This window comes from Elephantulus edwardii, unplaced genomic scaffold (assembly GCF_000299155.1).
Source record: "Elephantulus edwardii isolate Elephantulus edwardi_28Jun2011 unplaced genomic scaffold, EleEdw1.0 scaffold00008, whole genome shotgun sequence".
Taxonomy (NCBI): domain Eukaryota; kingdom Metazoa; phylum Chordata; class Mammalia; order Macroscelidea; family Macroscelididae; genus Elephantulus; species Elephantulus edwardii.
This window is the reverse complement of record NW_006399758.1, coordinates 26,862,298-26,868,685: the sequence shown is the minus strand read 5'-3', so window position 1 is coordinate 26,868,685 and position 6,388 is coordinate 26,862,298. Positions and strand designations below refer to the sequence as shown.

Genomic DNA, 6,388 nt, shown 5'->3' with positions numbered 1-6,388 from the left:
AACAAAGCTGCTTTCCCCCTTAAATTTGATTTATCTGAGTTTCTGTCGCAGCTGAGGGTCTCACTTGATACCATCATCCACAACTAAGAGAAGTCAAAGCAAATATCCAAAGAGCTAAACCAATATATGAATTCAGGAAAGCTGTAGTGTACAAGCCCAAGACACAAAAGTCATTTAGGAGGTGCGGGAGGATTATATATCAATGAAGGAATTTTTCTTTCACTTTTCAAAGAGATGAGTGAACTGGGGGTGCGGGTGGGGTGGGCGGGGAGAAAAGTGCAACAATGAATAAATGGAAATCCAAAATCTCTGTAAATGTTCATTGAAATTAATTTTTAAAAAAACATAAAATTTAAAAAAAAAATCAGTTAGGCTTCTATGTACCAGCAATGATCAATTAAAACAAACAAACAAGTAATTCCCTTTACAATAATATCTAAAAGAATACAGTGCCTTGAAATATAACCAGAGACATAAAAGACTTTGAAAAGTGTTAAGAGTTTCTTCTTCATAGTAATTACCCTATCCATTCACTTTGATTTTGCCATGGAGATGGACATGAATATGTAAATAAGGCATGTTAGCCTATCTACAAGGGGACTGGCTAGTCTTGCCACTAAAATGAGCAGATTCACTGGCAGATTTTGAGAATCTCACCACCAGCAAAGAAGCAAGAGAATGTAATGCATGCATTGAGATCAAACATTCTTGTGCCAGACAGACCTACAGCAGCAGCAAATGAAGCAGAGAACCAGAAACTTCACATGAGACGTTGCTGACCTGGAATTGCTACTGCACTGAACCAGAGCTAAGAGCATTTGCCCAAGTTTGTTAGACTACTGGGGGAATGGTGGGGACAGCCATAATCGAACCAAGCTTTGTAACCTGACCTAAAGCTATAGTGAGACTGAAAACTGAGGTGCTTGTGAGCACCTTTTGGCAGCTGTCCCGACGGATTTTAATCTGCTACTAGCTGTTTAACTTTCTTAATATGGTTCTGTGCCATTTGTAAGCTCTCACAACATATTTTGGAGCCAGGAGAGCAGTAATATTGGTGTTGGGATAGTAGAAAAGGGTGTGGGAGCATGGGAAACTTATGTGTCTTCATGGAAATTGTTTTGTATTGTAGATGTTGTTGACACGGACAATTCCCCTTTGTGGAGGTAGTAAAGGTCAGATATGGGCCTCCCTATGCTGTCCTTGCTCTTTTTACATACTTGTACACAGAACTATGAAACATCATTAAGGGAAATCAAAGAAGACTTCCATAAATGGAAAGATACTCCATGTTCATGGACTAGAAGGTGTAATATTGTTAAGATGGTAATAATACCCCAAACCATCTGTAGACTCAACAAAATCTCTATTAAAATTCCAGTAGCCTTCTTTACAGCAATGGAAGAGTCACTTCTCAAATTAATATGGAAATATACTGGACCTATTGAGGATCCAGAGGGTAAAGAGTTACTCTTGTCAACTCTAAGGCAAGTGGTTCAAGTTTGCCTGGCTTGAATTTGTGGTGAGAAATCTCCTCCAGTATGATTTGTAGCCTCTGAAAACCTTCTAGAGGGTCAGCTATGAGTCGGTTCCAACTTGACAGCACATAACAACAGTGAGGCTCTTCATTCCTGAAACTATGGCCCTGAGTTGCTCTTTAAACTTTGAATTTAAACTATCCCCTAAAGTAGCCTTTAAATAAAATAATTGATCTGGGAGAATAAATTTGCCGTCTTTAAACATTATGTCTTTTTTTAAAAAAATTACTTTAGCCTCATTCATTTCCATCGTTCTTCGGCTGCGCAGCTTACTTGCCGGCTGCCCGACTCAGCCTCTTATCTTCGCCGACTAAGCCGCCGCCGCCTACGCAAGACTTCGCGGTCACCACCCTTCGCGGCTCTTCAGGTCCGATTCTCTTCTTCCTTCCACACCAACCGCAACCATTGATGCCATGTCGAGTTATTCGAGTGACCGAGACCACGGCTGGGATCGAGGGTTTGGAGCGCCTCGATGTGGAGGAAGTAGGGCAGGGCCATTATCTGGAAAGAAGTTTGGAAACCCTGGAGAGAAGCTAGTTAAAAAGAAATGGAATCTTGATGAGCTGCCCAAATTTGAGAAGAATTTTTATCAAGAACACCCTGATTTGGCTAGGCGCACAGCGCAAGATGTGTAGACATACAGAAGAAGCAAGGAAGTTACAATTAGAGGTCACAACTGCCCAAAACCGGTGTTGAATTTTTATGAGGCAAACTTTCCTGCAAATGTCATGGATGTGATTGCAAGACAGAATTTCACCGAACCTACTGCTAGTCAAGCTCAGGGATGGCCAGTTGCTTTAAGTGGGTTGGATATGGTTGGAGTGGCACAGACTGGATCCGGAAAAACATTATCTTATTTGCTGCCTGCTATTGTCCACATCAATCATCAACCATTCCTAGAGAGAGGTGATGGGCCTATTTGCTTGGTGCTGGCGCCAACTCGGGAACTGGCCCAACAAGTGCAGCAAGTGGCTGCAGAGTACTGTAGAGCATGTCGTTTGAAGTCTACTTGTATTTATGGTGGAGCTCCCAAGGGACCTCAGATACGTGATTTGGAAAGAGGTGTGGAGATCTGTATTGCAACACCTGGAAGGCTGATTGACTTTTTAGAATGTGGAAAGACCAATCTAAGAAGAACTACCTACCTTGTCCTTGATGAAGCAGTTAGAATGCTTGATATGGGCTTTGAACCCCAAATACGGAAGATTGTGGATCAAATAAGACCTGATAGGCAAACCCTGATGTGGAGTGCAACTTGGCCAAAAGAAGTACGACAACTTGCTGAAGACTTTTTGAAGGATTACATTCACATAAATATCGGTGCACTGGAGCTGAGTGCAAACCACAACATTCTTCAGATTGTGGATGTGTGTCATGATGTGGAGAAGGATGAAAAACTTATACTATTAATGGAAGAGATCATGAGTGAGAAGGAGAATAAAACCATTGTTTTTGTGGAAACCAAAAGACGATGTGATGAGCTTACCAGAAAAATGAGGCCAGATGGGTGGCCTGCCATGGGTATCCATGGTGACAAGAGTCAACAGGAACGAGACTGGGTTTTAAATGAATTCAAACATGGAAAAGCTCCTACTCTGATTGCTACAGATGTGGCCTCAAGAGGGCTAGATGTGGAAGATGTGAAATTTGTCATCAATTATTATTACCCTAACTCCTCAGAGGATTATATTCATCAAATTGGAAGAACTGCTCGCAGTACCAAAACAGGCACAGCATACACTTTCTTTGCACCTAATAACATAAAGCAAATGAGTGACCTTATCTCTGTGCTTCATTAAGCCAATCAAGCAATTAACCCCAAGTTGCTCCAGTTGGTTGAAGACAGAGGTTCAGGTCATTCCAGGGATAGAGGAAGAATGAAGGATGATCGTCGGGATAGATACTCCACAGGGAAAAGGGGTGGATTCGATACCTTTAGAGACAGGGAAAATTATGACAGAGGTTACTCTAGTCTGCTTAAGAGAGATTTTGGGGCAAAAACTCAAAATGGTGTTTACAGAGCTGCAAATTACACCAATGGGAGCTTTGGAAGTAATTTTGTGTCTGCTGGTATACAGACCAGTTTTAGGACTGGTAACCCAACAGGGACTTACCAGAATGGTTATGATAGCACTCAGCAATATGGAACTAATGTTCCAAATATGCACAATGGCATAAACCAACAGGCGGCATATGCATATCCTGCTACTGCAGCTGCACCCATGATTGGTTATCCAATGCCAACAGGATACTCTCAATGAGACTTTAGAGGTATATGTAAATGTCTGTTTTTCATAATTGCTCTTTATATTGTGTGTTATCAAACAAGAGAGTTATTTAAGAAACATGGAAAATGCAGAAATGACTGCAGTGCAGCAGGAAATATGGTGCACTTTTTCGCTATTTAAGTTGGATATTTCTCTACATTCCTGAAACAATTTTTAGGGGTTTTTTTGTACTAGGAAATGCAGACAGTGTTTTCACTAAAAATGTTAAATGTACAGTGATTTGAAATACAATAAATGAAGGCAATGCATGGCCTTCCAATAAAAAAATATTTGAAGACTGGAAAAAAATTACTTTAAATTTTAAGTGAGAAGGATGAGAACAGGGAGATCAAATAAACAAAAATGAAACAACTAGAATAGAAATAAAGAGAATAACTGATCCAATGTGGAGAACATAATCAACATCACTGATTAGTACATCTGGAAACTGAAGCAAGAGTAGGTTCTACTGCAGTTGGAGTTCTTTTCCATTAGAAAGAAAATACATTTTTTATAGACGGAAGAGTATTTTTATGGATTACCCTGGAGGACACTATGCTGAGTGAAATATTTCAGTCACAAAGGGACAAATATTGCATAGGGGCCATTGTTGTAAAATGGGACTGACATCAAGGTTGAGGGAAGGCAGAAAAGGAAGGGAGGACTGATGTATATTGCATTGAAACAGATGAGGGAGAGGTCTGTTTAAAAGGGATATATGAATGGGTATTCTTGTCATTACAGAAGTCCAGAGTGAAGGGCTGCATAGTGGAGTAGACTTGGGGGGAAGGATTACATAACAATGAAAGCGTTTTTCTTTTCAAGGAGAAGAGTGATTTGGGGAGGGAGGCAGGGAGAAAAGTACAACAATGAATGACTGGAAACCCTAAGTCTCTGTAAACTTCCATTAACATTAATTTTTTTAAAAAAACACAAAAAAATAGAAGAGAATTTTTAAATGAAATGTAAGAAAAGTGTATATAGAATTGTAAAGGGCTCCAGATCATCAAAGCAATGATGGGGGAGGAAAGTAATGCAATAAGAAGATTGATATCTCTCAACTTCAATTTCAAAACATACTATAAATAATGAAAATAATTTAGTGCTGCTATCAGGATAGACTTACACAACAATTAAATGAAACTGAGAATCTGAAAATAAGCATATACATCTAGAGTCAATTGACTCTTGACAAAGAGTGCTTGCTTTCCTGAACAAGAAGTGGACGCAGACAGCAGTGAGGGGGCTTGTTAGGCTCAGCAAGTTGAAAAGAGGGTAAAAGACATGTGGCAGTCTCAGGCCTTGAAAGCTTTGGTTTAGGCCAAGTTTACTTAAACCCCAAGGGGCTGCATGGATGGTAACAGACAGTCCATGTTGTGTTCTATGTTATAGAATTATTTAACTCAGGTTTGTTATCAATTGTTACACCCAGGATTAAACAACTACAGCAGCTATTTTGAATACATTAAATTGCATTAAGGCTTTAGATTATCTGAACCCCAAGTTTAATGTAAAGTAGGAAAGCATGGGAGGATGGGGGAAATGTAAGAAAAATTCAAAGGCTTTAATTAACAGTTACAATGGTTAACAATAGATATATTTAATAAATTATTACCATCTCTGATGTTAGCAATATCTTATGACTGTTCAGAACTTTCAAAAATGTTGAACATAAATTATGCATACACATATTTCTAATTTTCATTTCAAAGGAGTGAAGCAAGATTATGGAGTAAGCATTTTATGTATGACAATAATCTGGAACAAGGGGTGCATTGTGGGGCTGGTTAGGGGAGGGGGAAGAAAATGTACAACAATGAAAAAAGAAATATTATTTTAAAATATTATGGAGTAAAATAATTTCTCAGACTCTGTATCACTTTGGGAAATATGGAAGGGAAAAGTGTGTTATAGGATAGGAGTTAGAATTTTGTATTTAACTTTACTTAGGGCCTTCACTTTGGTGCAATTAATAGCACAACATTGGCATTTTCTTTATTATACTAACTAGTACTGTGGTCCAAGGGAGCTCTGGTGGCCCTAATGGGTAAAAAGTTGTGCTGCTAAAGCCAAGTCAAGTAGTTTGAACCCACCAGCTGCTCTGAGGAAGAAAGATGGCACAATGTCTCTTCCAGCGCAATGTACAGCCTTGAAAACCTGCTGCCCAGTCAGCTTTGCGCTAGTTACGATTTGATGGCAATGAAGTTGAGTTTTTGAGTAGTTTCAAGTCATCTGTTTCACAGTTTCCCTTCCATTAAAGCCACTTATATTTTTTTTTTTTTCGTCTCCAATTACCTGAGAAAAGGGGGTGGGTCTGCGGGGTCTGATGGCTGTCCTGTGAGGAACAGATTTGAGGCTTTGAACGCTAATGAATGAAGGCCAGATGAGTTGTGGGAGGCTACCAAGGGTATCATCCAGGAAGAGTGCAAACGGTCATTACGAAGACAGAAGAGGAGGAAAAGACCAAAATGGATGTCAGAAGAGACTCTGAAGATTGCACTGGAGCGCAGAGAAGCCAAAGCACAGGGAAGAATTCAAGATACTAAAGAGTTGAATAGAAGATTTCAAAGGGCAACACGGGATGAC

The 6,388-nt window shown here is 39.7% G+C and overlaps 1 pseudogene; it reads left to right on the top strand.

Annotated features, from left to right (window-relative positions):
* Positions 1-1,918: 1,918 nt before the first annotated feature.
* Positions 1,919-3,796, top strand: LOC102857720 (annotated as a pseudogene).
* The last annotated feature ends 2,592 nt before the right edge of the window (positions 3,797-6,388 follow it).